The 25,910-nt window shown below is 38.9% G+C and overlaps 1 protein-coding gene across 1 annotated transcript in view; it reads right to left on the reverse strand.

The window, feature by feature from the left end:
* LOC135464577 (zinc finger protein 22-like) overlaps window positions 1–25,910 on the reverse strand; it is an 89,446-nt gene that overhangs the window by 47,797 nt on the left and 15,739 nt on the right. The window contains 1 exon segment of the mRNA XM_064742008.1: window positions 4,081–4,219. The gene's annotated coding sequence lies outside the window, so the exon portion shown is untranslated.

Raw genomic sequence — 25,910 nt, forward strand, 5'->3', positions numbered from 1 at the left:
GAAGGGCTGATATTAAGTTAATATCTCTATAACTGCACAGTTTAAAAAAACATTTTGACATTATGTCTTATCAATAGGTTTTTTTTTATTTTGCGTATTAGGGGTAATATTTTGCATATTAGGGGTAATATTTTTCTATCTGTTCAAAAGTTTCTCCACCTGCACACATTCATTAACACGTTTGTCTCAGGAGCTAGAAACATCATGCTCCCTTCAAACAACTTAACGTGTCCACGTAGTTGTACATGAAAATGTAGTTTTGACATGCTGAATTTTGGTCAAAAAATATTTCAGAAGCAGTGTTCTAAAAAAGACCAAAAAGGACTGATGTTATCTGTTTTGAACCTTAAACATACTGAAAATAAAAATCGCTAATATCTTATCTTATGATGTACTCAAAACTACCTTGATGGAAGCAGGATCAAACCTTTGGAAACATTTTCACATGATGATGCTAATTCCCACCTATAGGGCAATTCATTAAGAACTAAGCAATCACCAGTTTCCATTCCTCACCCTCATACTTTTAATAAATTGCCTTGTATGCATCACTTACTTAGTGGAATAAAATATGAGATCCAGGAGTATGGTACAGACACAGTTTGTGGAGGATCACACTGGCTTCATGGATAATTAGAAGAACTACGGTACTGACACAGTTTGTGGAAGGGTAACACTACCTAAATGTATGATTAGAACAACTACAGTACAGATGCAGCTTGTGCAGGAGTCACCCTGCCTACATGTATGATTAGAACTGTACTGTACTCAAGCATTTTGTGGAGGGGTCACCCTGCCCACATCTCTGGCCTGAGTGACCCCAATGAAAAGTTTACCACTGGACAGTTTGCAGTGTCTCTTTGTTTTGACCAGCTGGTGTTTATTAAGTAGCAAAGACCAAGGCCTGTCTAGGACATGGAACACACAGTTTCCAGTTTCACACCTCCACAGCAAATTGTCAACCATGTCAGTTCTTTTTTTTTTAAATTTTGCCAAAACCATAAAATATTTGTAATAAACATGGGGGACATATGCATGTAATATAGGATTCACTATATAAAACACATAAACTTTTTCCCTCGATTTCTGATGTTTAGAAATATACCTACATTGTACATACATATCTCGTGAAATAAACATGATTTGCCAAGATCTCACAAATGACTTGCACACATGCAATTTTTTAACAGCGCAATAATTCCACACCTTCCTTTGATTACTGGAATTCATTCATCTGAATTACATGTATTTAACACAAAATATTGGTTAATTTCAAAAGCTCATAAAATATATACAATGGACATTTTTATTCACATGGTTACACCAGTTTGACTTTGTCAATTTCACACTTATTGACCAGCTAATATGTTTTTGTCACAACCTGTTTGTGAAACATGTCACATGTAGTCTTATGTATACAGGTGTAAAGATCACCTGGGTTCATGATCTACAAATTATCACCATGGTCCATCAAGACAGACAAGCACATGATGACGTCATCACCTGCACCTGTGGTGCATTGTGGGCTTGAAGTGGGGTACCAGAGAGGAATACAATATGGCAGAGTAAAAAGTTTGGGGAGAATGACTGAAGGAATGGTTGACTGACTGGGGTTTATAGGCCATTAATGAATGAGTGATTGACTGACTGGTGTTTAGGTCAAGAATGAAAGCTTAACTGACTGACTGGTGTTTAGGCCATGAATAAAAGAATGATTAACTGATGAGTGTTTAGGCCATGAATGAATGATTGATTGACTGAATGCTGTTTGGCCATAAATGAATGATTGACTGACTGACTGCTGTTTGGCCATAAATGAATGACTGACTGACCAACTGACTAGTGTTCAGGCCATGAACGAATGGATGATTGACTGGCTGGTGTTTAGCCCGTGATTGAATCAATGAATGATTGAGTGACTAGTGTTTATGCCATGAATGAATTATTAGGATTTTATGCTACGCTGTATTTCAGGTACAATCTGCTGAGAGGTGTTTGTAGAAGACTGCATGCACGTGAGGAAGAGAAATGTGTCAGCAACATAAATGCTCTTCAATTTTTTCCTAGGAGCTCTTAGGAAACATGATCGGGTTCATCTGAAGTGTAATTTTCTTCAATGCCTATGTCCCGTACACAGGTACCTGTCCTTGAACCTATCAATCAACGTTACATCACAGGTATTCATGGAGGACATTCTCATCGCATCCATGAAAAATTGTAATCTGGTTTATCAAACAAATCATTTATATCAACAAATCAAAATCAATTTCCAGAAACCAACACTGTAATAATCTGATCACTTTAATTTCGGTTCAATTAATTAATGTACTCCTGAAGAAATTTTCGCTTCACTAATATGATGGCAACTGGTTCTGAAGGGTGGAGGTAACCAATGTTGAAAAAATAAATCACGTCCTGTGAAACACTATTCGGTTCTTCTCCTTGAATGGTTGCACACGGCATGTGGTATGAACAAGTTTTATGAAAACTGTCTACAGACTTTCAATGCTGCGCCGCTTTAGTCTGGTTATGGTCAATGGTAATATTTATGGTAATGTGTTCCTGCAGGTTGGAGATATTTATCTATGTACATGTATAAGCCAAACTATTATACACCACATCACGTCTGTTCAAAGAAAGCAAAGGTCTTTCAAACCTATATGTATAATACAACCTTTTTTTCTCAAATTTTGACTACATAGGCATCTTTAGATTCCTCCTACGTGATACAAGAGGCTGTTGCGTCGTAACTGTGTGGCTGTAACGATGCATTTTCTAAATTACACTTTAGTACTGTCAGATAATACATGTACATGTGATATTTTTGTATGTCAAATGTCGCAACATTTCTTTCTGAATAAACAAGTGTGGAACTAAGCAATATAACAATACGGACAAATGTTGGTACAGGACAAAATAGCAAACATGTAAAAACAACTTTTTTAACGAAGTGGTTAGCTGCAACAAATTGCTAATTACTTTTCTAGTTAAAAATTATTTCCAGGCCTGATCAATACACAGCAAAACATATAGTAATCTACCAGCCACCCATGAAATGAGTACACCAAACCAAATAGTTCCCTTTTTTTTTGTGAACAAAATATTACTCATAACATAACAAATCACATCACGAGACAGAATTTCACAATGTCAGCTTTCACAACCACTAAAAGTGCGCACACATTTGTCCACCCCTTATGTAACATATTAGCAAAACACAGTTCAATAACATTTTGGCTTTCAAAGCAAATCACATATGTTCTCTCACAGCACATGCTGGTAATAACAGTGTAGTGTGTGTACACGAGTATGACTGACACCAGCTTCCTGCCATCTGATGACATCAGTATCATTCACATTTCAGGCCAGTGAACCTGGTTAATACAAAAATAAATATTTGCTCTCTACTTTCATAGATTTCACCACGTGGGTGGTTTATGTAATTAGTAATGTGTAACGCGTAATTAGGAATGTGGTGCATCCTTTGGTTCTTGTTTCTCTGTCCTTTACAACTAGACAGCTCTGGATAAAACATGGTAAATACTGATTATTCAAGACACTTATTGAAATGCCGACAATACATCATTTCAGACAGCTGGTTTCCACTTATTGATAAGCCCTTCTCGCTTTATAAAAAATATGACTGGAATTCCAAATCTTCAGCTGACCTACTTCTTATAAAATTCCATTATGCAAATGCACAATTTTATAGGCACTGCAACTCCAAGTGGATCCAAGATAGTCAAAGCAGCTTTGTGGACAGCTGAATTCAGGAGTAACACCTGGTAAATACCTCTCATAAAAGGCTTCATATCAAAAGCTGTGGCAAACAACTGAACCCATATTTATAGGTTATCAAAAGGAGACAGTAGAGGGGGCGTATGGTAAGTATGTCAACAGTGGTTTAACACATGTCCCTGTACATTAGAAGCATCAGATCGGGACAAATTGATGTGTATGCACCAAAAACTGGGCCAATCAAACCAAAGGCATGCCATTGGCCACCCAATCATCGTATAGCAAGCCAGTCTTGTAACATAATAACTGTACCTGTCCTAATGACAAAACTGGAGCACTGACCTTTGTGCGCCGATCCATTCCAGTAACTGTGTGTGTATTACTGTGCTCTGAAGTGAGACAGGACAGTGTTCATGGGATCGGATCTCTTGCCACCACGAATCCCAGCCCTCTGGTTGGTGGAGCAGACAGCCAAAGAAACCTGCAAAAGGCAATGGGCACAGTTTTGGGTGAAGATTCTTCGTATGGGGTGAACACAGTGTCAAGGATTACCCTGACATAAATACCCTCATTTGTCGATCTGCATGACACTAAAAATGCCACTTTTTTCCCCCTAAAATGCCTCTGAGGCTTCGAAACCCAACAGTGCTGCATGGTGATTGGTCTCCTTTTAGAACTGTTCCAGGAATGATGCATTTTTTTTGTTTTGTTTTGTTTTGTCTCAACAAAACTATGTTCTCAGAACGTATCAAGTCAGCCTACAGTGATACTAGGGAGCATGGTTGATCACTTCCTCTATACTGGTTACCCATCATTTTCAAGGTGAAAAGTGCACTGCCAAATCATAAAGCATGTATTTATATAAAACACATCTCATATACACAACTTAAATGAAGGATGTATTCTAAATGACATCATATCATTTAGATGTCTATGTAATATAATTATATATTATGTAATATAAAGAGTAACATGTCAAGATACTTTATTTTATTTACTCATTTGATTGGTGTTTTACACCATGCTCAAGAATATTTCACTTATACAACGGCAGCCACCATTATGGGGGGAGGAAACCAAACAAAGCCAGGAGGAAAACCCATTGGTAAGAGACTCCTTGGTCATTGCACTGCGCTGGTGTGCTAACCACCTCAGCGGCGGAGGTCCCCATGTCAAGATAAAAACACATTTGTGCACCCATACAGTTAAAGGCAACATGAGCAACACATTTCCACTTAGCAATTAATTTGAGAGGGTCTCCAGAATATGACTTTTACAGGTGGAGGAAACCAGAATGTCTAAATCGAGTAAATCACCTATTAATGTAACAACTATTACACCATGGCATAATATGCATATAATATATATATATGTAAAAGGGTAACATGTGATACATAGCTGCCTATTTACATGTAGTTGTCGTAGTAATACATGTAATATGCATTACAAATACTGATCTGTGAAACAATTTATCCTCTTAATTGTTGTACATGTACATTATTCATGTAACTGTATGTGATACAAATGGCAATCTGATGAGATACAAACTTTTACAGCAGATGTACGAGATACAAATGACAATCTGATGAGGTATAAACTTTACAGCAGATGTACCCGATACAAATGGCAATCTGATGAGATACAAACTTTTACAGCAGATGTACATGATACAAATCGCGATCTGATGAGATACAAACTTTACAGCAGATGCATGCGGTACAAATGGCACTGTGAAGAGATACAAACTTCACAGTAGATGTACGTGGTACAAATGGCAATCTGATGAGATACAAACTTTACAGCAGATGTACATGATACAAATCGCAATCTGATGAGATACAAATTTTACAGCAGATGCATGCGGTACAAATGGCATTGTGAAGAGATACAAACTTCACAGTAGATGTACATGGTACAAATGGCATTGTCAAGATACAAACTTCACAGTAGATGTACATAGTACAAATGGCATTGTCAAGAGATACAAACTTCATAGTAGATGTACATGGTACAAATGGCATTGTCAAGATACAAACTTCACAGTACATGTACGTAGTACAAATGGCATTGTCAAGAGATACAAACTTCACAGTAGATGTACATGGTACAAATGGCATTGTCAAGATACAAACTTCACAGTAGATGTACATGGTACAAATGGCATTGTCAAGATACAAACTTCACACAGGTTGAGATAAACCAGTGCATATACTATTACACACATGATTTTGACCACTGCAAGCAGAATTTTTGTACGTTCAAACAAATGACCTGGTCTGGCAAAATTCAAATCGCCACCTTTTATTCAACGTCAACAACTTCAAATGACTTCAAAACATCGCTTCATCAGAAATCGTATTTCCATAAAGTGTACCAGACTTTCTTCGTTATGAAAACAGATTACCCTGTTCCTGTGGCTTTTCATTGAGCAAAGAGACGCAAGGCTCATATCACATTGTGAATTTAACGGGGACAGGAGCGTGATTCTACAAATATGGTAGCCGTTAACAGCAAAACAAAAAAAAATGATCATTCCAAATGACCACCCGACTTAAATTTGGGTTTACCCGGCGATCGACTAATGGATCAATAACTGACCCAAGCGATGAAGCTAATTCAACAACATTGTCAGCCACGCAATGATGTTTCAAGGAAGACTGGAAGCAAATGTGTGAAAATTATGGTAACCGCAAATAACCCCCATGGTCGGTTATTAAAACAGTTACATGTCGAAACTAAGTACACAGTGCACTTAATCACATATATAGACCAACAGTTCAGTATTGAGAAATTTTGTCCTGTGAGTGGCAAAAAATGTCCAGTAATTTTTAAGGATCAACAGGACAATTAGCCTCCTGACTTTACTACTAATTTCCATCCCTGTGTGTTGTACATCATACTGCACTTTGGACTTTGGTCACCATATTTAATGCCCAGGGCGACTGTTCATTTAATGATATATTGGTGACATTAACAGGTATTGACATACGTATATGTATTCATTTTTAATGGAACAAATCCAACCAGCCTGTCAATGACATATCAGTGAGAGAAAACCTGCTGCTAAACCACATTTCATTATAACCCTAACTCTAGCAAGATTGGCGTGAAAGAAGATAAAAAAAAGGGTCAAATATTGATCTGTTCAGCATTGCGCAAGTCTGTCCAGTCAGTGTACTTTATTGTCACCCAAGTACTAACACGCAATTTGGGGATGGCATGATGTGACCTAGAGATAATCCCTTAGAAAACAAAGCAATGCTTTAAACCCATGAAGATGAGGTTCCATGTAACTAGGCCAGAAAAACATTAATCTGTTATACAATGTATATCTATAAAAAAAAAAACAAAAGAAAAAAAAAAAAACAGGGTGCAGGTGAAGCATCACAACAAATACGATTGGCCAAATGTCTGGTTCAGATCTTGTGTTCTCCGGCGTTTGGACTCCTGATCAAAGGGTTCCAGGGAATTGCAGAAATGGTGTGACCAGCTTGCAGTGACTAGGGTCTGGCAGAAGACGTCACTGCAGGTCTACTGACGTCAAACGACGCTCTCTTCCTGGCAGCAGTCCCCTGGAAAACAGGCTATCAACCAATCAAACCTCACGCTGTCAGAGTAGACAACCGATTTCTATCATGTTTAATGTTGTTGCTTTTTTGTGTCGCACCGTATTACTCTTCACAACAAAACAAGCGACTGATAATAATATAGGTACATGGACTTGAGAGTCAAAGCTGACGGATAGCCTGTTCCTCCTTCACTAATTATGAAACTCTCAGGGCATTCACATCACAACCTGACTTCAGAATCATGGAGTCATGTACACAGAACCATAACCATATGCCTTAAAGAAAAGGAGCTTATGTGAAGCGAAAACTGATCAAAACATTCGTCTCATCTTGAAATGTAACCAGAAAGTGTGAATGTTTCCCTGCAGCAGAATCAAGTGACTCTAGTCACTTAATGACAATCATGCAAACACACAGATCTATATTTCCTATTCTTATATCTTGATTAAAAGGATATCATAAAATAGTCAATCTTTAGTTCCAATTGACATGTTTAGATGAATGGTACAAATAATTTGGCAAAATCATAGTTCAATCTTAACTATGGGTCTCCTAGGGTCCACACTTTCCCAGTTTTAATAGCTCCCCCTTAAAATGCAGTGCTCTTTTGCCATTGAAGGTAAATCTAGTGGACCATTTATGTGTATATCTGAACGGAAGGGAGAATGCATGTTTTTTAAACACCTAAGGAAATATTTTGTATCTTTACTACTTGGTAGTTTGTCAAGCACACAAAAGTAGTCATACTCAAAAAAATCTATGTTGCTATCTGATCTTATGTATCTACTGATATTGTCATTCTTGAGATCTAGGTATATTTGTCAATGAGCCACCATGTTCAGTAGGTCTGGCTGCGCCAGCCAATCACAACTAAGAAGACACAGTTTTTAAAGCATCACCCACGTAAATGTATACTCAGGGTCACCCTACAAGTCACAGGTTTTAAAGCCAGTTTTTAAGTAACTTCCATACTCTGATACAATTAACACTGAAGAGATAGGTAAAACTGGAGAAAAACTGGAAATGAGCCATGCTGATTTCAAATTCTGACTGTAAATCCATGTCAATCAACCATCAGGGTCATTTGAGGAGATTTGTGACCTTATACATGAATTCAGCTAGAGGACTAATATTTCTATTTTCTTTCATTTTATCTTTATTTCTCTGACTGGTGTTTTAAGCAATCATATGCAACGTATGCATCTCACAGATGCATGTCGATAGAGGCAATCAGGTATAGCAGTTGAAGCAGCCTGACGGAGGCCAGCACAACATATCAATACATATATGTACTTAGAAGCAATACTTATATGCACTTCTAAAACCGCCAACAGAAGATAACTAGTGAGCATTTCAGGACTGGGTTTGTACCGAATCCGCCTTGAGTGAGTGATTGAGTGCTTGGTGTTTAACGTCGTACTTTACAATTTTTTTAAAATTAGGAATTGTTTTGTTTCAAGCAAGACTTTCACTTGTAACACCCAATTTGTTTCCAAAGAAATGAGCCGTTTTATTAAAGTGCTTGTTATGGGGGTACCAAGCGTGCCCTTTTCATGTTGTCGGGACCAGTAGAACTCTGGGAATACGGGTCCTGCTGGCCAGTTAGACTTTCTGCTTAAATTCTAGCCCTGCCACTCCAAACAGGTGGAGCAAAGCATGCTTGTAGTAACTGAATTCTGATTATTTGTTTCCAGCATTTCTCATTAGTTTGAACAAATTTCTCGGTATGTGCGAACATGTTGTCTTGCTTATTTATTCGCATGACGTCAATGCTGCCTGTGTTAATGAATTCAATTGACAGTGGGATGAACACCTGTGAAAACCACCTTACTTTGTCCTTACGTCACCCAAGATCAAGTGTTGTGATGCAAGTCGTCTAGTGAATGTGTTCCGTAGCGAACATCTGAATTTTTACCCGCTGACATTCAATATTACATGTAGTAGGAATATATAACAGAATTCGCAATATGACCCTGTTGTGCCACAAATCTACGATGTCTACGATCTTGAAACCTGTTCGTAGTGGACAGTTTCCTCTTTAAGCAATTGGTCTGCTTAACTTGCAAGAATCCCTCTAGACAATCATGTTACAAGTAGGTGACCAGAAAATACATCTTGCATGTCGGTATAAAGAGAATTTTTACCACGCTGTTAAAAAAAGAAAAAATCCCCAGAAGCCTAAAGAACGAGGATGTGGATGCAGCATGGGTACATATATCTTAGCCTAAAAAAAACTTAATCTGACAAGGCAGTTGTTTTTCATAAATTTGCGAAACCATAGGTTTAATGCACAAATAAAGGGCTCCGACCATCAACAAATACAGTTTAGCAGGAACACTAACAACTATTTTGAATTTTACATTATGACCTACTTTCTGACATCTGTCACAGTCAGACAGCTGAACCAGCCTGCAGAGCAAGTGCAAGTGCACCTACAGATTTGAGATTGCCAGACTTCTAAATACACACCACAAGAAATGTAAGTTATTTTTTTGGTTGTTGTTTATTTTGAATGGGAATGTTAACAAGTACAAACCAAAGTGTAACCAGAGGATGGCTGTTGGTCAGATTTTAGAGCATGCTTACATGGAAAGGGCTGTATATCTCTTCTGATATTTACAAAAGCATCATTAAAACAGTTGATTCCATACAGTTCTGTTGTTAATGTGCCTCCAAAATTTACCAAGTTGTTGTTGTTCATCAGAAATGAAATATATATGTAGTTGACAATGTGAAACATGGTTAAGTGTTATAGATATGTGACACAGGTCAATTTTTCAACTTTTATTTTGCTTGAAACTCACTGAAAACAGCAAAAAATACATACATGTACTTTTCATAAAATATAACGCAAAATATAAAGCAAAAGATAGAGTCAGCGATCATGAAATTCATCAACTAAGCTTTGCCCTACAAACAGAGGAGATATAAACAGACTGCTGTCTTGAGTACATTATATTTTGACACTTTCAGGCTTCTTTTGAAATAAGAAGTTCATTATAAATCAATTCCACATATAAATCAAGTTCACAATTTGAATAAACCTGTTTTCTCTTATTTGTTCTTTTATTCCCATTTCTTATGACTTACATATACAATGAACAGAACTCTCCTGGGATTTATTTAAAATAAATACAGACCTTTGTAAATGGTGACACCTGGCATGTTACAAATTCCCTTTGTTCTGAATATATATATATGTATATTTTTTAATATTCAAAAGTGAAGAACTGCATCCAAATTGTGCAGGTTATGCCTTTAATTGTTAAAGTAGCCTCTGAAACAGAAACAAGTGGATCTCATACATAGTAGACATTAAAAAACAAACATAAAGAGAGATCAGTATAGAATAACACTTTGGAACATTTGCACTCTGTTGCAAATGTTTCAGTTAAAAAGAAAAACAAACAAACAGGCTTGGTGTACATATTTATCCAGAGACCCATAACAATTCATTGACTTGGCTTACAATTTAACAGCTTCCACTAGGTCCCTTTACATGTACAAGTACACATGGATGTCTTTATACACGTCTACATGTACAAGTACACATACAGACATTTATAATTCTACATGTACAAGTACACATACAGACGTCTGTATTTCTACATGTACATTGTGAGTTATATATATGTACACGGCATGTCACAGAGTAGGTCAAAATTCTGTGTTGAAGGTAACACAGAAACTAAAGCCAGATAGTGGAGATTTTTTTTTTGGTGGTGGGGGGGGGGGGGTGCGGGGGAGAGGGGAGCTGCTAAAGAAAATATACATTGAGAAAAAAGTAAGACAGAAATTCAAATTCCAAATTCCACATATAACAAGTGGGGCGTGTGTCAGTTGGGTTAGCTGATGCATGTCAGAATGGATGAATCGGACAACTGGAATGTCAGGTACAGGTGACGCAGGTGACAATCATCAAGACGTGACCAAAACCTGATCCATGGACACCACAGACGGAGCAAGAGGAACCCCACCCTCCCACACCTACATGTATATCCATACCCTCCACATGTGTTATATGATGGGATCTGCACAGTGCTTTGGTGGATGACATGTCTCAATAATGCATAGTGATGATGTGTCACAGTGCCTTGGCAATGTCACATTGCTCTGGACATGTGTCTCAGTGCTCTGGCATCACAGATCTGGCAGTGCCCTAAAGATGTGTCTCATTCCCCTGGCAATGTCACAGTGATGTGGGTAAGTGTCACAGTGTTCTTGCAATGTCAGTACTACAATGGTGTATCACAATGCCATGTGCCACAGTTCCCTGGCAATGTCACAGTGATGTGGATAGGTGTTACAGTGCTCTGGCAAAGTCAGTATTTATTTTTTTCTCAAGAATATTTCACTTATACGATGGCAACCAGCATTTTGGTGGGAGGAAACCAGGCAGAGCCTGGGGTAAACCCACGACCTTCTGCAGGTTGTTGGAAGACCTTCCCATGTGCAGCCGGTAAGGAAGCCAGCATAAGCTGAACTTGAACTCACAGTGACTGCATTGGTAAGAGGTTCCTGGGTCATTGCACTGTACTAGCACGCTAACCAAGTGAGCCACGGAGGCCCCTGCAATGTCAGTACTACAATGGTGTATCACAGTGCCATGATGTGTCAGAGTCCCCTGACAATGTGACAGTGATGTGGATAAGTGTCACAGTGCCCTGCAATGTCAGTACTATGATGGTGTGTCACAGTGCTCTGCTTCACCCCAGGCATCCACTCACTACCATCGCACACTGAAATGAAAAATTCTTGAGTATGGCGTTGAAGAACAATCAAATAAATAACCTAAAAGACTGAAGCTGATGTGGCAGTCATGTTAAGTGAAATTCCACAATAAGTATACTCCATTTTCCTGCACTATAAACTTGGGTGGATCGATTGATATAGGCTGAGAACAAGGCTCCAGGATTTTGTCAATAGCAGTATGTCAGTGGGTCACAGGAAGTTCAAGCATCATAAAGAGGCCATTACTTGTAATCAATAGAGACAGTTGGTGGTACATCTTCTTTACTCTGTGGTGATCATGTACCTATACCATATGCACCACACCCAATATTAGTTTACCATACAATAAACCACAATTTTGGTTCAGTTCTTCTAAAGGCTACAGAAGGATCAGAAATTATCTTCTTTGAAAACTTCCATTACAACTTCTGAAGTGTATTTTAGGAGAAAATTAAGTGATCCTAGAAAATTTGGGATGGCTCCGAGAAAATTGGTTTCAACCAGGTTGTATAAAGTCAAAATAGTCACAACTCGCTCATGCACTAGGGCTAGGAACAGAGCCCAGTTTCACAAAGCTCTCTTAAGGCTACAAGCTCTCCACTACAATGAGGATGTAATGCCTACAGTATTGGTTGCCGTGGTAGTTAAGTGAACACAACGTTAAGAGTGCTTCATGAAACCAGGCCTAGAACCTCAGTCAATGACATGGGTCCTGGCTGGCTAAGTCAGCTAGAGTGTTCTCACCAGACAATCCACCAATAAGGTCACAGCCTCAAATCCAGCTACAAAACAAATCAAAGCTATGGTTTTGATTTTATTGAATGGTGTTTTATGCCACACTCAAGAATATTTCCCTAATGACGCTGCCAGCCAACATCATGGTGGGAGGAAACTAGGCAGCGGCGGGGGTTGGGGGGCGGGGGTTGGGGGGTGGGGGGCGGGCGTTGGGGGGTGGGGGCCGCGGAGGAGGAATCCACAACCATCCGTAGGTTGCTGACAGACTTTCCCACTTACAGGTTTGAGCTGGACTTGAACTCACAGCGACCTCATTGGTGAGAGGCTCCTGGGTCACGCAGTTATGGCTTTAATTCAGGACATCTATCTGCTAGATGTAAATGTACCTGCCAAGAAGTGGTGACACTTCTGTTCGCTCCACCCACAAACCTGTACTTCAGTCATACTTACACGTGAAGTTTTTGTGGACTAAAGAGGTGAAGGACAACGACACTAGGGATCTTTAGTTTGCAGGTAGAATTTTACATAGGGGTGGGGGTGGGGGAGGTATAGGTGATGCCCTGCTCAAATAAGTTATCTATTGGTTGCCACAACAACATGTAACAGATCTTTGATCCTTAATCCCTGACCCACTGACCCCAAATCTATCAACCAGCATGGAACACGGCAACTTTACAATAGGAGCTGCTAAAAGAGCTGATGAGCTGACAATGTCAATGGGACAGACAAAGTTCACAATTGAATGTTCCTGGTGATCAATACTTAAACCTACAACTGACTTCCTGAATACAATGCTTACCTTGCAAAACATAAAAGTCAATATTGCGGATTGTATACCTATTAATTACAATCCACCAAGTGTGGAGGAAGATATCAATGTACATGTGAGCTAACGTTCTTCCGGTAGGGTTTCATCCAACCTGCCATGCAAATCTTAAAACATCCTTATAAAATTAATACTACAAAACTCTGAGAATCAGCCAAAATGGGTAATTCAGATAATGCTTATCCCTGCCAAAATGCTCATTGCTTGAAGAGAACCAAAACTCAACACACCCTTGACATGCCACATTTAAGCCATATCAATTTGCAAGTGGGTGGGGGGGTGGGGGAGGGAGGTTTCTATTGTATCTTCGCTGAAATGGGTAATACTAAAATAGTGGATCAGACACTAAAAACGGACCAGTATAAAAATAAAAACAGCAAATCAGACTTGATTTTATTTTCTTCCATGTATGACAACTTAGCGTTCTTTCTACGTCTTTGGCCTACTATCGTATTTTCTACATCTATGGCGTACAAAATACGCCAAAATCGTACAAGCAGGCCGGTCTGGAGACAGTCAAAAAAGATAATTAGGCAATTATTTAAAAACAAGGATTTGCTTCAACAATAACAGAAAAGTATGCAAAAAAGGACTGCTTTCCATCGATCTTCTTAAAAGCTTTTCCACCAGAAATTGGGAAGACCTCAATGTAAGGCAGTCGCACTTTGATTAAGTCATAACCTTGAATCTTGGTACATGCATTTGAAGAGTTTCCAAGCAAGGTCAACAGTACATCATTAAGTGACATGTACATATTCCAGACATCAGATCCTATACATGTATCTTGGACATGTAAAAACAGGAAAACTGTCCTAAGGACAGAAGGACAAGGTGTCTTTCACAGAACTGATGATGTCCTCCATCCACAAGACTTCATAATGAAGAATGATCAATGCAGTTGGCCTACATGACATAATTCACAATGAGACGTTGACAGCAATCAATAGAGAGATCTCCATATGGTACATCTGACTCAATGTATATACAATATCCACTGTATTTCACATAACGTTTAGCATGTAAACAGATACTTTCAGAAACTTATAAAGGTCTTAAAATGATACTTTGGATGTCATCACAAAAATATTTCTAGTAAGAAATTAATTAAACTTCACATACAAGCTTTTTTTTATTGCCCTGCAAAGTTGATGAATCAGTTAGAATCAAACAAAATTGTGTTGCCTGAAATATGCTAAACTTTAGATCAACAACACTATGTAGTGTACAAGTGCATCTTCTGTGTACTGTACTGTGCATACCATCAGTGACCCACACATTGAGAACAGGGAGACATCTAATGCCACTCATAATCTCCTCACACAAACAGCTCAATGACGGGCGTCACCTTATGCCAGCACTATGCATACCATCAGTGACACACAAATTGAGAACAGACATCAAATGCCAGCCATAAACTCCTCACAAAAATAGCTTAATGACAGGAGTCAATTTATGCCAGCACTATGCATACCATCAGCGACACACAAATTGAGAACACAGAGACATCTAATGCCAGCCATAAACTCCTCACAAAAATAGCTTAATGACGGGAGTCACCTTATGCCAGCACTGTGCATACCATCAGTGACACACAAATTGAGAACAGAGAGACATCTAATGCCAGTCATAATCTCCTCACACAAACAGCTCAATGACGGGAGTCACCTTATGCCAGCACTGTGCATACCATCAGTGACACACAAACTGAGAATAGACAGACATCTAATGCCAGCCATAAACTCCTCACAAAAATAGCTTAATGACGGGAGTCACCTTATGCCAGCACTGTGCATACCATCAGTGACACACAAATTGAGAACAGAGACACATCTAATGCCAGCCATAAACTCCTCACAAAAATAGCTTAATGACAGGAGTCACCTTATGCCAGCACTGTGCATACCATCAGTGACACACAAATTGAGAACAGAGACACATCTAATGCCAGTATAACGCCTCACACAGTTTAATGATGAGAGTTTACCACCATTCATACTGTCCTCCGAATAGATTAAAACCAGGGCTGATCAAATCCAGGTGTTTCTACACTGTTCTAGTTTACACACATACAACATGTACATGCCCCAAATCACCACACAAGTGAAGTCCTCATCTGTATTTGATTTTCACACCTCATTTTTTTCCAGGACTTTTTCAATGAGTCCTGACATCTTCTGGAGACCAATGCACACAGCATTGCCAGCTACATCTAGGGGCTATGTTGAACATGTCATGAAAGCAAAACATTTAACTTTGCTGAATTCTCTAAATATCACTGTCATTTCAACATCTAGATGTACCTTTGTCCACTACATGTTTACACTGTCAGATGTCACATTCTAACTCGCTCTTTTTGTCCAATTTTGTTCCTATTCTTTTGTAGCGGTGTTTTATTAGCTTTGTTTCCTACATGTATATGTACTTTTAAAGGCCAAACCAACTATATTTTGTGTTTCATAAAAGCAAGCTTTCTCCCTAACCTCCAACATCGACAACAGCTAGTATTAATTACATACATATTGTATAACACTCTATATTTTTAGTTAAATATTTGGCAGTATAAAGACAAAGACTTTTCCCCCTTCCTTAAAATCAATGAACACTTCATTGCATATTATTAATATTATTGTGTATTACAATTTATTTTTTCATTAACATGAAACCTATAATATGCATAGCCTGAATTAAATTTTCATTTGTTAAAATATACTAGCTGAGGGAATTTTTAATATTCACCAATTTAAACCTTAAATAACATCTGCAACTTTAAACATTTTATTATATTTTCCTGCATTTGTAACTAATGCAGGTAAAAATGTGCCCATAAAACACATGAAGAGATCACATTTGCCTGAGACCACAAAGAGGGATAAAATGAGAGGTTTGTGTGTTTATACACACTTGCCTCCCAAGCCAATCCACCAAGTAACATATTGCCAGACAGAGCCTCTGGGAAAAATGATCTACTTCGAAAATTAAATGTTTAACTTTGAGATTATAATAATCCTGTAAGACTTGAGTGAATTGTGACACAAAGATAGCCATAAAACATTGGCCTTTTCCTTTCAAATTTCCGGAATGTCCCCCAAAATTCCTAAAAATGGCATTCTAAAGTTATTTAAAGATTGATGAAATCATACATATACAGGTTCATTTGCTGTAGTTTTAAAAAAAAGATTACAACAACTTCGAAGGATTTGGTCAGCTCCGGTGAGAATGGTTTAATTTTTGTACAATATGAACAACATGTCCATCTGCAAAACAAACTTGTAACCCTTCGAAAGAAACAACGCAAAGTTGTAAATCCATTAATCATGGTAACTTTGATAACTACTCATAGCTTCCCACGTCCTAGAACTTGAACAGGACAACACTACAACCGTTTATGTGCAAACAAGCTGAACTGCAAGCTACCAAGAGTGATTAGCAGTCATCACAAACGACTGTAAAGGGAGACAACTCCTGCAGATAACATGACAGTATTCAATCACACTGAGATGGTAATATACCGCCTACTATAAGCCTGGAAATAAGCAGCAATTATGTCCTGCACACAGCACAGTATTTTGACAGGGGAAAACGGTTTGGCACATGACAAAACTGCCATGTAAATAATACTGTAAGTTCATCACAATGTATGTTTTTTCATTGCATTCGTGATTTAAGTCAGACTTTATCTCTTAAATGTACATTACATCATTCACGCATAGGGGTGAGGAAACCACTGTCAAAAAGAAATTTTCCCCTTAACTTTATAGAATGGATATCGACTTATAATTGTTTAAAGTTCAGACACTTGGTGTCTGAGAGAGTTACAGCAACACACACACAATTGTCTTCATATTCAATCTCTGTTTGTTCTTTGGCGTTTTTGTCAGCGTGAAAAAGAGAGGAACATTTGTATTGCTGGTTCATATCCCATCTTGAAAGAAAAACGGAAGATAGAAGAGAAACCCTTGGGCCTGGCACGTCTGTTTTCATCAGATGTACATACATGGAAATATGTTCCCAGGGGTGAAGAAAAACCAGGTCATCATAATCAATACATCTTTGATCAGATCTGTATATCAACTGTTCCTATCCGTTTACTCTGTTGATTTAAAGCCATGCTTCAATCAAATGGATTAGGCCAGCTGTTTTCAGAGAAAGTCTGGACTATGCTCTAGAAAGCCTTGGTACAGTAAGCCGGCCATACATCTAGCAATCCTTTGTACAGTAAGCTGGCCATACATCTAGCAGTCCTTTGTACAGTAGGCCGGCCATACATCTAGCAGTCCTTTGTACAGTAAGCTGGCCATACATCTAGCAGTCCTTTGTACAGTAGGCTGGCCATACATTTAGCAGTCCTTTGTACAGTAAGCCAGCCATACATCTAGCAGTCCTTTGTACAGTAAGCCGGCCTTACATCTAACAGTCCTTTGTACAGTAAGCCGGCCATACATCTAGCAGTCCTTTATACAGTAAGCTGGCAATACTTCTAACAGTCCTTTGTACAGTAAGCCGGCCATACATCTAACAGTCATTTGTACAGTTAGCCGGCCACACATCTAGCAGTCCTTTGTACAGTAAGCTGGCCATACATCTAACAGTCCTTTGTACAGTAAGCCGGCCATACATCTAGCAGTCCTTTGTACAGTAGGCCGGCCATACATCTAGCAGTCCTTTGTACAGTAAGCCGGCCATACATCTAGCAGTCCTTTGTACAGTAAGCCAGCCATACATCTAGCAGTCCTTTGTACAGTAGGCCGGCCATACATCTAGCATCTTTCGCACACGATTTTTTTATTTTAATGTTTAAAATGTTTAACGTCCTACTGAAGAACTTCTGCCATATGTTAGTGAACTAGTATAAGTACATTGTCAAACCTGAAAATAGTCCTGCACCAAATAGTATTTCGACAATGTCCAACTGTTTGATACAGTACAAAACTGCCATGTAGATACCACTGTGGAACTTTTTTAATAATGCTGTAAGATTTGCCATTATATCCGGTACAAACTTCATTATTTCTAGGCTTGATTGTGGGTAGAGGAAACCAAAGTGCCATTGGCTAATCCCTGACCATTGGGTAAGTTACACTGGTGGACTTTTTCCACATGTGACATTGGTAATAAATGGTGGAAAGCAAGCCATATTCAGCAAACTATTTGCAAGACTATATGAAAAAGCTGTGTCTACTGATGATCACCACTAAGGGCCCCTGGAGAACAATGGCATGCACAGTCAGTAAACAGAAAATTAAATACTGTAAATGCTTTTTTATTCGCGTGATACTAACATTCGCGGATTTTGTGGCAAACACATTTCCGCGAAAATAAGTGCCATTGACTATAAAACCCATGTAAGCAATTTATTAATGTTGCATGCCTAAGTTATAAATTTGTTAACAAGCACTACAGTTGTAATACTTTTTCAAACACGCTAATAATACCTAATTAGAATGTATTTCAGCTTTCACAAATCCAGCTTAATTGATCGTCAGTTAATCTTGCTTTCTTTTAAAGAGGCCTGGCTCCGTCTAAGTATCGCCACAATGCGACGTTGGGCGTGTCTACGTGATACGATATACATACGATGAGAGAGGCTGTTTTTTTATCAACTGTATTGCCAGTCAGATCACCTTTCCGACGCGCCCGATACACCGCTTGAGGGTTTCCGCACTTCAAACTTCCTTTTAATAATGATGACTTGTATGTAATTTACTCAAATCTGTCACAGTTCACCCAAAGTTCCGCTCACCCAGCTGATGCACGAGAATTAAACAGTGGGATTTATTTATATCACATTTAATACTTCGTCGTCTCCCAGAGTGAGCGACAGGAATATTTGCTAACACAGCAGGTAAGGGCTTCGTCTTATAAAGATTAACAGTCTTCAAAAGATTAAAAGACAAGGAGGATTAACTTCCTTTGTCTGATCAAGTTACACATCTTACAGGTGCAAACAAGTTTAAATGATAACATTCTTACTCCAATGCTTGAATTGTTTTATTACCTGACGTTTCTGTATTAAGTTTGATTTTCGTTTATCATTCTGTTAAGATCCGCGAAGGTTGATTCCCGTGAGTGTGTCGTCTTACCAAATCCGCAAAAGTTTATGCACACGAATAAAAAGACATTTACAGTATACGTAGGTACTATTAAAGCTACTGTTATATCTGACCTTTAACACAAACACATCCAATGAGCATTATTATAGTGAAAACTACTTTTGGACAGTCTTGTATTTGTGTAAAAAAATGGACTTATAACATAAAATGAAAAACGTGTCTCAAACAAACACACCATAATAATGTAACCGTTTGTTTCCATTCTGTTGTTGAGTTCCAAAACATAAATCCCAAATATACATGCACTTTTACCCAGGAAAGTTCAGCTATAGGGACTTCCCAAAGTAACACACTGAGCAATGACAGTAAAGGTGTAAATGAGCCATTTACATTTACCGTAGCCATTTATATACATCTGTAGACCTCCAGCACTAGCTGAGAGCAACTTTTCCCTGAAGGAAAATGAGAATTTTGTTACATGTACATTCCCTACTGGGCATCCAAACAAATCTCGGAGCACTATGTGTGTACTGCAGCAACTTTTTTCCAGGATCCCGGGATAAACAAATACGCAGCGGTCATGACGACAGTTAGGCTCCTCCCACTCGACAAACAGTGAATGGCATGTTTCCCTGGCCTTGGGTCCCTTGTCGGGTGGCGAGTCCCAAAGCAAACAATCTGGGAGACAAGAGGAGCATAAGCCTCAGAAACCAGGCCATGGATCAATGTACTGGCTTTATGTGGAACCCACAGAACAAACCATTGATAATTTCCATAGTCACAGCGAATCATTTGCTTCATTCATCCATGTGCAAATTGGTGTTTGCTGTTATGAAAGGGAACCTGTGTCAAAGCGCCACTCATTAGGCCTTCACATCTCCTATATTAACGCATGTACATACATACACATATACATATATAAAGTGCTGTATGTTTTACTCTTACCAAATATTGCTCCATCACTTTCATACTATGTGCGATGCAGTTTTTTATTTTGCTGAAAAACAAAATTCACAAACAGTTTAATTCCTAAAGAATGACATTAATTTCCCATTTTTAGATAGGTTCTGCTAACGATATTTAATTTATTTATTTATTTGATTGGTGTTTTACACCATACTCAAGAATATTGCACTTATACGACAGCGGCCAGCATTACGGTGGGAGGAAACCGGGCAGAGCCTGGGGGAAACCCATGACCATCCCCAGGTTGCTGACAGACCGTCCCACATACGTCCGGAGAGGAAGCCAGCATGAGCTGGACTTGAACTCAAAGCGACCGCATTGGTGAGAGGCTCCCGTGTCATAAAGCTGTGCTAGTGCGCTAACCATCTGAGCCACAGAGGCCCCTCTAATGATATTTAAGCCATTGATTTTGAATGTGTCAGGACTGGTATGCACAGAGAAAAACTCTGGGCAGTGGTTTGTCAACTAATTTATTTCTTGTTTCATTAGGGTTTTATGATGTACTCACGAATATTATATTTCGATGACCATAGCCAGCATTATGGTGGGACAAAATCGGGTAGAGCTGGAGAGAAACCCCCAACAATCCGCAGTTTGCTGGATGACTTCTCCACATATGACCAGAGAGGAAGCCAGCATGAGCTGACTTGCAGTCACATCGACCGCATTGGTGAAAGGCTCCTAGGTCATTGGGCTTATAAACTAGGTCATTATGCCTATAAACTAGGTCAATATGCCTATAAACTTATATGCTCATGTCAAATGAGCATAATAGCAAATGCTTTTATTACTGAGCAAGTTTTCCACTGCACCATTTTAATTCCTTGCTCATATACATGCTATAGGGTGTATTTACATATATATACAAATATATATATATATATATCCATTTCACCAATGATTCTGTAGTAAAGTTTTATTAGAGAAGATACTAGAAAATATCACTGACATACCCAAACAGAATGTGCATAGATATGTATTCTACCACTTTGTTAGTTGCAGGCCGTGTGCAAATATACATATTAAACAGGGATGACCTTTCAAACGTCTAGTGTGTCAGGCAACACACCGGCCAGTACGCTTACCTCCCACACTTCCCAGAATAATATTATTTCACGCCATTATTTCTACAAATAAAAGAATTTGAGTTTGTTTGCATGTTAGTTTTACTTTTATAATTTATACTCAGGTGAAATATCGGAATTTCCTTCAGTGATAAATGCTTTATTTTGCACAGTTTATAGATATCGCTTTTGTTTTCTACATTTTTTGCTATTTTTCACTCAGATGCCATGACGCGGGGAAAAGAAACGTGTTTCATGATCTTGAAATCTGAGTTCAGCTATACGACATCCTAATACTTGTACAGTATACTTTTACATTTCTACATCATGCAGCATCATGGTGGAAGGAAACCCACGACCATCCACAGGTTGCTGAAAGCCCTTCCCACATTCGGCCGGAGAGGAAGCCGGCATGAGCAGGACTTGATCTCAAAGCGACCGCATTGGTGAGAGGCTCCTTGTACAGTATACTTTTACAATTCTACATCATGCAGCATTATGGTGGAAGGAAACCGGGCAGATCCCAGGGGAAACCCACGACCATCCACAGGTTGCTGAAAGACCTTCCCACATTCAGCCGGAGAGGAAACCAGCATGAGCAGGACTTGAACTCAAAGCGACCGCATTGGTGAGAGGCTCCTTGTACAGTATACTTTTACAATTCTACATCATGCAGCATTATGGTGGAAGGAAATCGGGCAGAGCCCAGGGGAAACCCACAACCATCCACAACCAGTATACTTTTACATTTCTACATTATACAACAATGAGACCCAACATCATACATGTACATATATAACCTTGAAATATCTACATCAACTCCAATGACCTAGGACTGTCATTCATTTGTCAAATGCATGACCTTTGCAGAGGGACTGAAAGAGACAGCAACCTGAACTACACCTTTCTTGCTTCATTTTCTTCCTTTTTGGGGTGTAGAATAGAGTAACCCCATCGTCTTAGTGTTTGTTGTGTAACGCGATGCCATTGGACTTGTTTCGTACGAAATCAAATCCCTTGAATTCCGCGCTTTCTCAGGATTTGACATGGTATGAAACAAGGGCCAGTGGTATAGGGTTACACGACAATCATCCGCATTCTCAGGATTTGACGACGTAAGAAACAAGGGTGAGTGCAATCGGGTTTAAACCAATAACGCTACGGTGGTGTTAAACCCTTAATCAATTGGCTTTAAATATAGCTAGATAAACCATGTAGATTCACAGCTTATGAGCTGTGTACCTGTTTCAATAACCTCAATTTGATTACATGTGTTCAAGACATGGAATCCTGCGCTATAACGGACATGTGACATATTGTGACGTCATTAGAAAAGAATTCCAAACGGCACTTTCAGATCAGCAATTACCTAGACCCAGTGTATTCAGGCCAATCTGCACTAGAAGGTGATGTGTGAAAAGCAAAGCCATTCTGACTGCATGCCAATCAATTTCAATGCACGCAAATTATATAAAGGCGTATTTGGCGTGACATCAGCATCAATGATAGGCAGTGGAGGAAACCACTCAAATCATTGTACATTTTCATGCACTGTACATGTATTTCATAGGCACTCTTCTCATGTACATATATAGCATATGCATCCTTTTGTATACATGTATTTCACATGCATCCTTTGCACGTACATGTATTTCACATGCATCCTTCGCATGTATATATATTTCACATGCATCCTTTTGTATACATGTATTTCACATGCATCCTTCGCATGTGCATGTATTTCACATGCACCCTTTGGACGTACATGTATTTCACATGCACCCTTCGCACGTACATGTATTTCACATGCACCCTTCGCACGTACATGTATTTCACATGCATCCTTCACACGTACATGTACTTCACATGTATCTAACATGTATTCTGAAAAAACCTCCCGATGGTCGGTGGATGTAGGTGTCGTTATACAATTGAAATATTCGAGTATGGTGTTAGTCCAATGTAAATGAAATCTTCTGACATGAAATCACTTAGAACCAGCATTACTTGAGCTAGATCGGAAAATACTCTTGTTGCAGATGGATGTTTGTTTAACAGTATTCTCACCTCTGGCCCTATGAAAGCCTAGGAGCTGGGAAAGCCTTTAGAGATTGTTGAGGAAAAGTACTCGGAATTGAAAATCAAAAGGTATATTGTGCATTTAAAATCTAGCTCATTATTCATGTTGGAATATCAGGTTAACATGCTTCCAGAGAGCATATAACTCAACAAGGAAAGGAATGATGAATCCTGTACACTGTTCAACAATTTGCGACGAATGCCATAATCTTGACTGCAAACTCATATCATGCTATTAGATAACACTTGCTTTTGCCTCATTTGGGTGACAGTAGGCCTTCAAGGATCTATTTTTAGATTTTTCAGCGGCGACCAGAAATTTTTGCCCAGCCTAGACACAGCGACAGTGAAATTGGCTGTCACTCACACAATCAATAAATCAATAGAATTCCAAGAAAACTTGTTAGAGAGAAGGAAGTAGGTCATGGCTGAATGTCACCACAGACCGCAGTACCAGGAACAGTGCAATAAACCCAGTCTAAAAATAAACAGCAGGTTTTAACTACCATTTGTCGAGAAATTTTGTGATTTCTAGCAAAAACTTGGGAAATCTATGCCCAAAAAAACTTACAGCTTTTATAGGCCTTGGAGAACATTTTTGCAACACAGACTCATGTGTAATGCTGATGTTATATTTTATGCTCACTCAGGTTATTCCAAACCTTGCAATGAGAGCTTGTTATACCTCCAAATGAGAGCATGTTATACCTCCAAATGAGATCATGTTATACCTCCAAATGAGAGCTTGTTATACCTCCAAATGAGATCATGTTATACCTCCAAATGAGAGTTTATTATACCTCCAAATGAGAGCATGTTATACCTCCAAATGAGAGCATATTATACCTCCAAATGAGAGCATGTTATACCCCCAAATGAGATCATGTTATACATTCAAATGAGATCATGTTATACCTCCAAATGAGAGCTTGTTATACCTCCAAATGAGAGCATGTTATACCCCCAAATGAGATCATGTTATACCTTCAAATGAGATCATGTTATACCTCCAAATGAGAGCTTGTTATACCTCCAAATGAGAGCATGTTATACCTCCAAATGAGAGCTTGTTATACCTCCAAATGAGATCATGTTATACATTCAAATGAGATCATGTTATACCTCCAAATGAGAGCTTGTTATACCTCCAAATGAGATCATGTTATACCTCCAAATGAGAGCATGTTATACCTCCAAATGAGATCATGTTATACATTCAAATGAGATCACGTTATACCTCCAAATGAGAGCTTGTTATACCTCCAAATGAGAGCATGTTATACCCCCAAATGAGATCATGTTATACCTTCAAATGAGATCATGTTATACCTCCAAATGAGATCTTGTTATACCTCCAAATGAGAGCATGTTATACCTCCAAATGAGAGCCTGTTACTCAGGACAATGAGGAGATTGTTAATACGGTCAACTGGGAGACTTGTTACACCAGTCAAACTGAGAGCCTGTTAATCTAATCAAATGACAGCCTCTTACTCAGGTCAAACTGAAAGCCTGATACTCAGGTCAAAATGAGAACCTGTGACTCAGGTCAAACTGAAAGCCCGTTACTCAGGTCAAAATGAGAGCCTGTGAGTCAGGTCAAATGAGAGGTTGTTACTCAAGTCAAACTGAGAGCACGTTACTCTAGTCAAATGATAGCCCATTACTCAGGTCAAATAAGAGCCTGTTACTCAGGTCAAAATGAGAACCTGTGATTCAGGTCAAATGAGAGCTTGTTACTCAGGTCAAATGATAGCCTGTTACTGATGTCAAAATGAGAGCCTGCAAGTCAGGCCGAATGAGAGCATGTTACTCAGGTCAAATGAGAGCTTGTTACTCAGGTCAAATGATAACCTGTTACTCAGGTCAATCAGAGAGCCTGTTACCCAATTCAAGGTGAAAATCTGATACTCAAGACAAATTAAGAGCCCGTTACTAAGTCCAAACTGAGACAATATTACTCAAGTCAAACTGAGAGTCTGTTGAGTACTCAGTTCAAACTGAGCGTCTGCTACTTCTTCCATGCAAGAAGACAATTAATTAGGTCGAACTGGGAGCATACTAATTAGGCTGATTTGTGTGCCAGTCCCATGTAAGTGGGTCAGTATCTAGGCCTCTGTCAGGCTAGCAGATCAATGCTACGGTGATCGCT

Source organism: Liolophura sinensis, chromosome 4 (genome assembly GCF_032854445.1).
Source record: "Liolophura sinensis isolate JHLJ2023 chromosome 4, CUHK_Ljap_v2, whole genome shotgun sequence".
Classification (NCBI taxonomy): domain Eukaryota; kingdom Metazoa; phylum Mollusca; class Polyplacophora; order Chitonida; family Chitonidae; genus Liolophura; species Liolophura sinensis.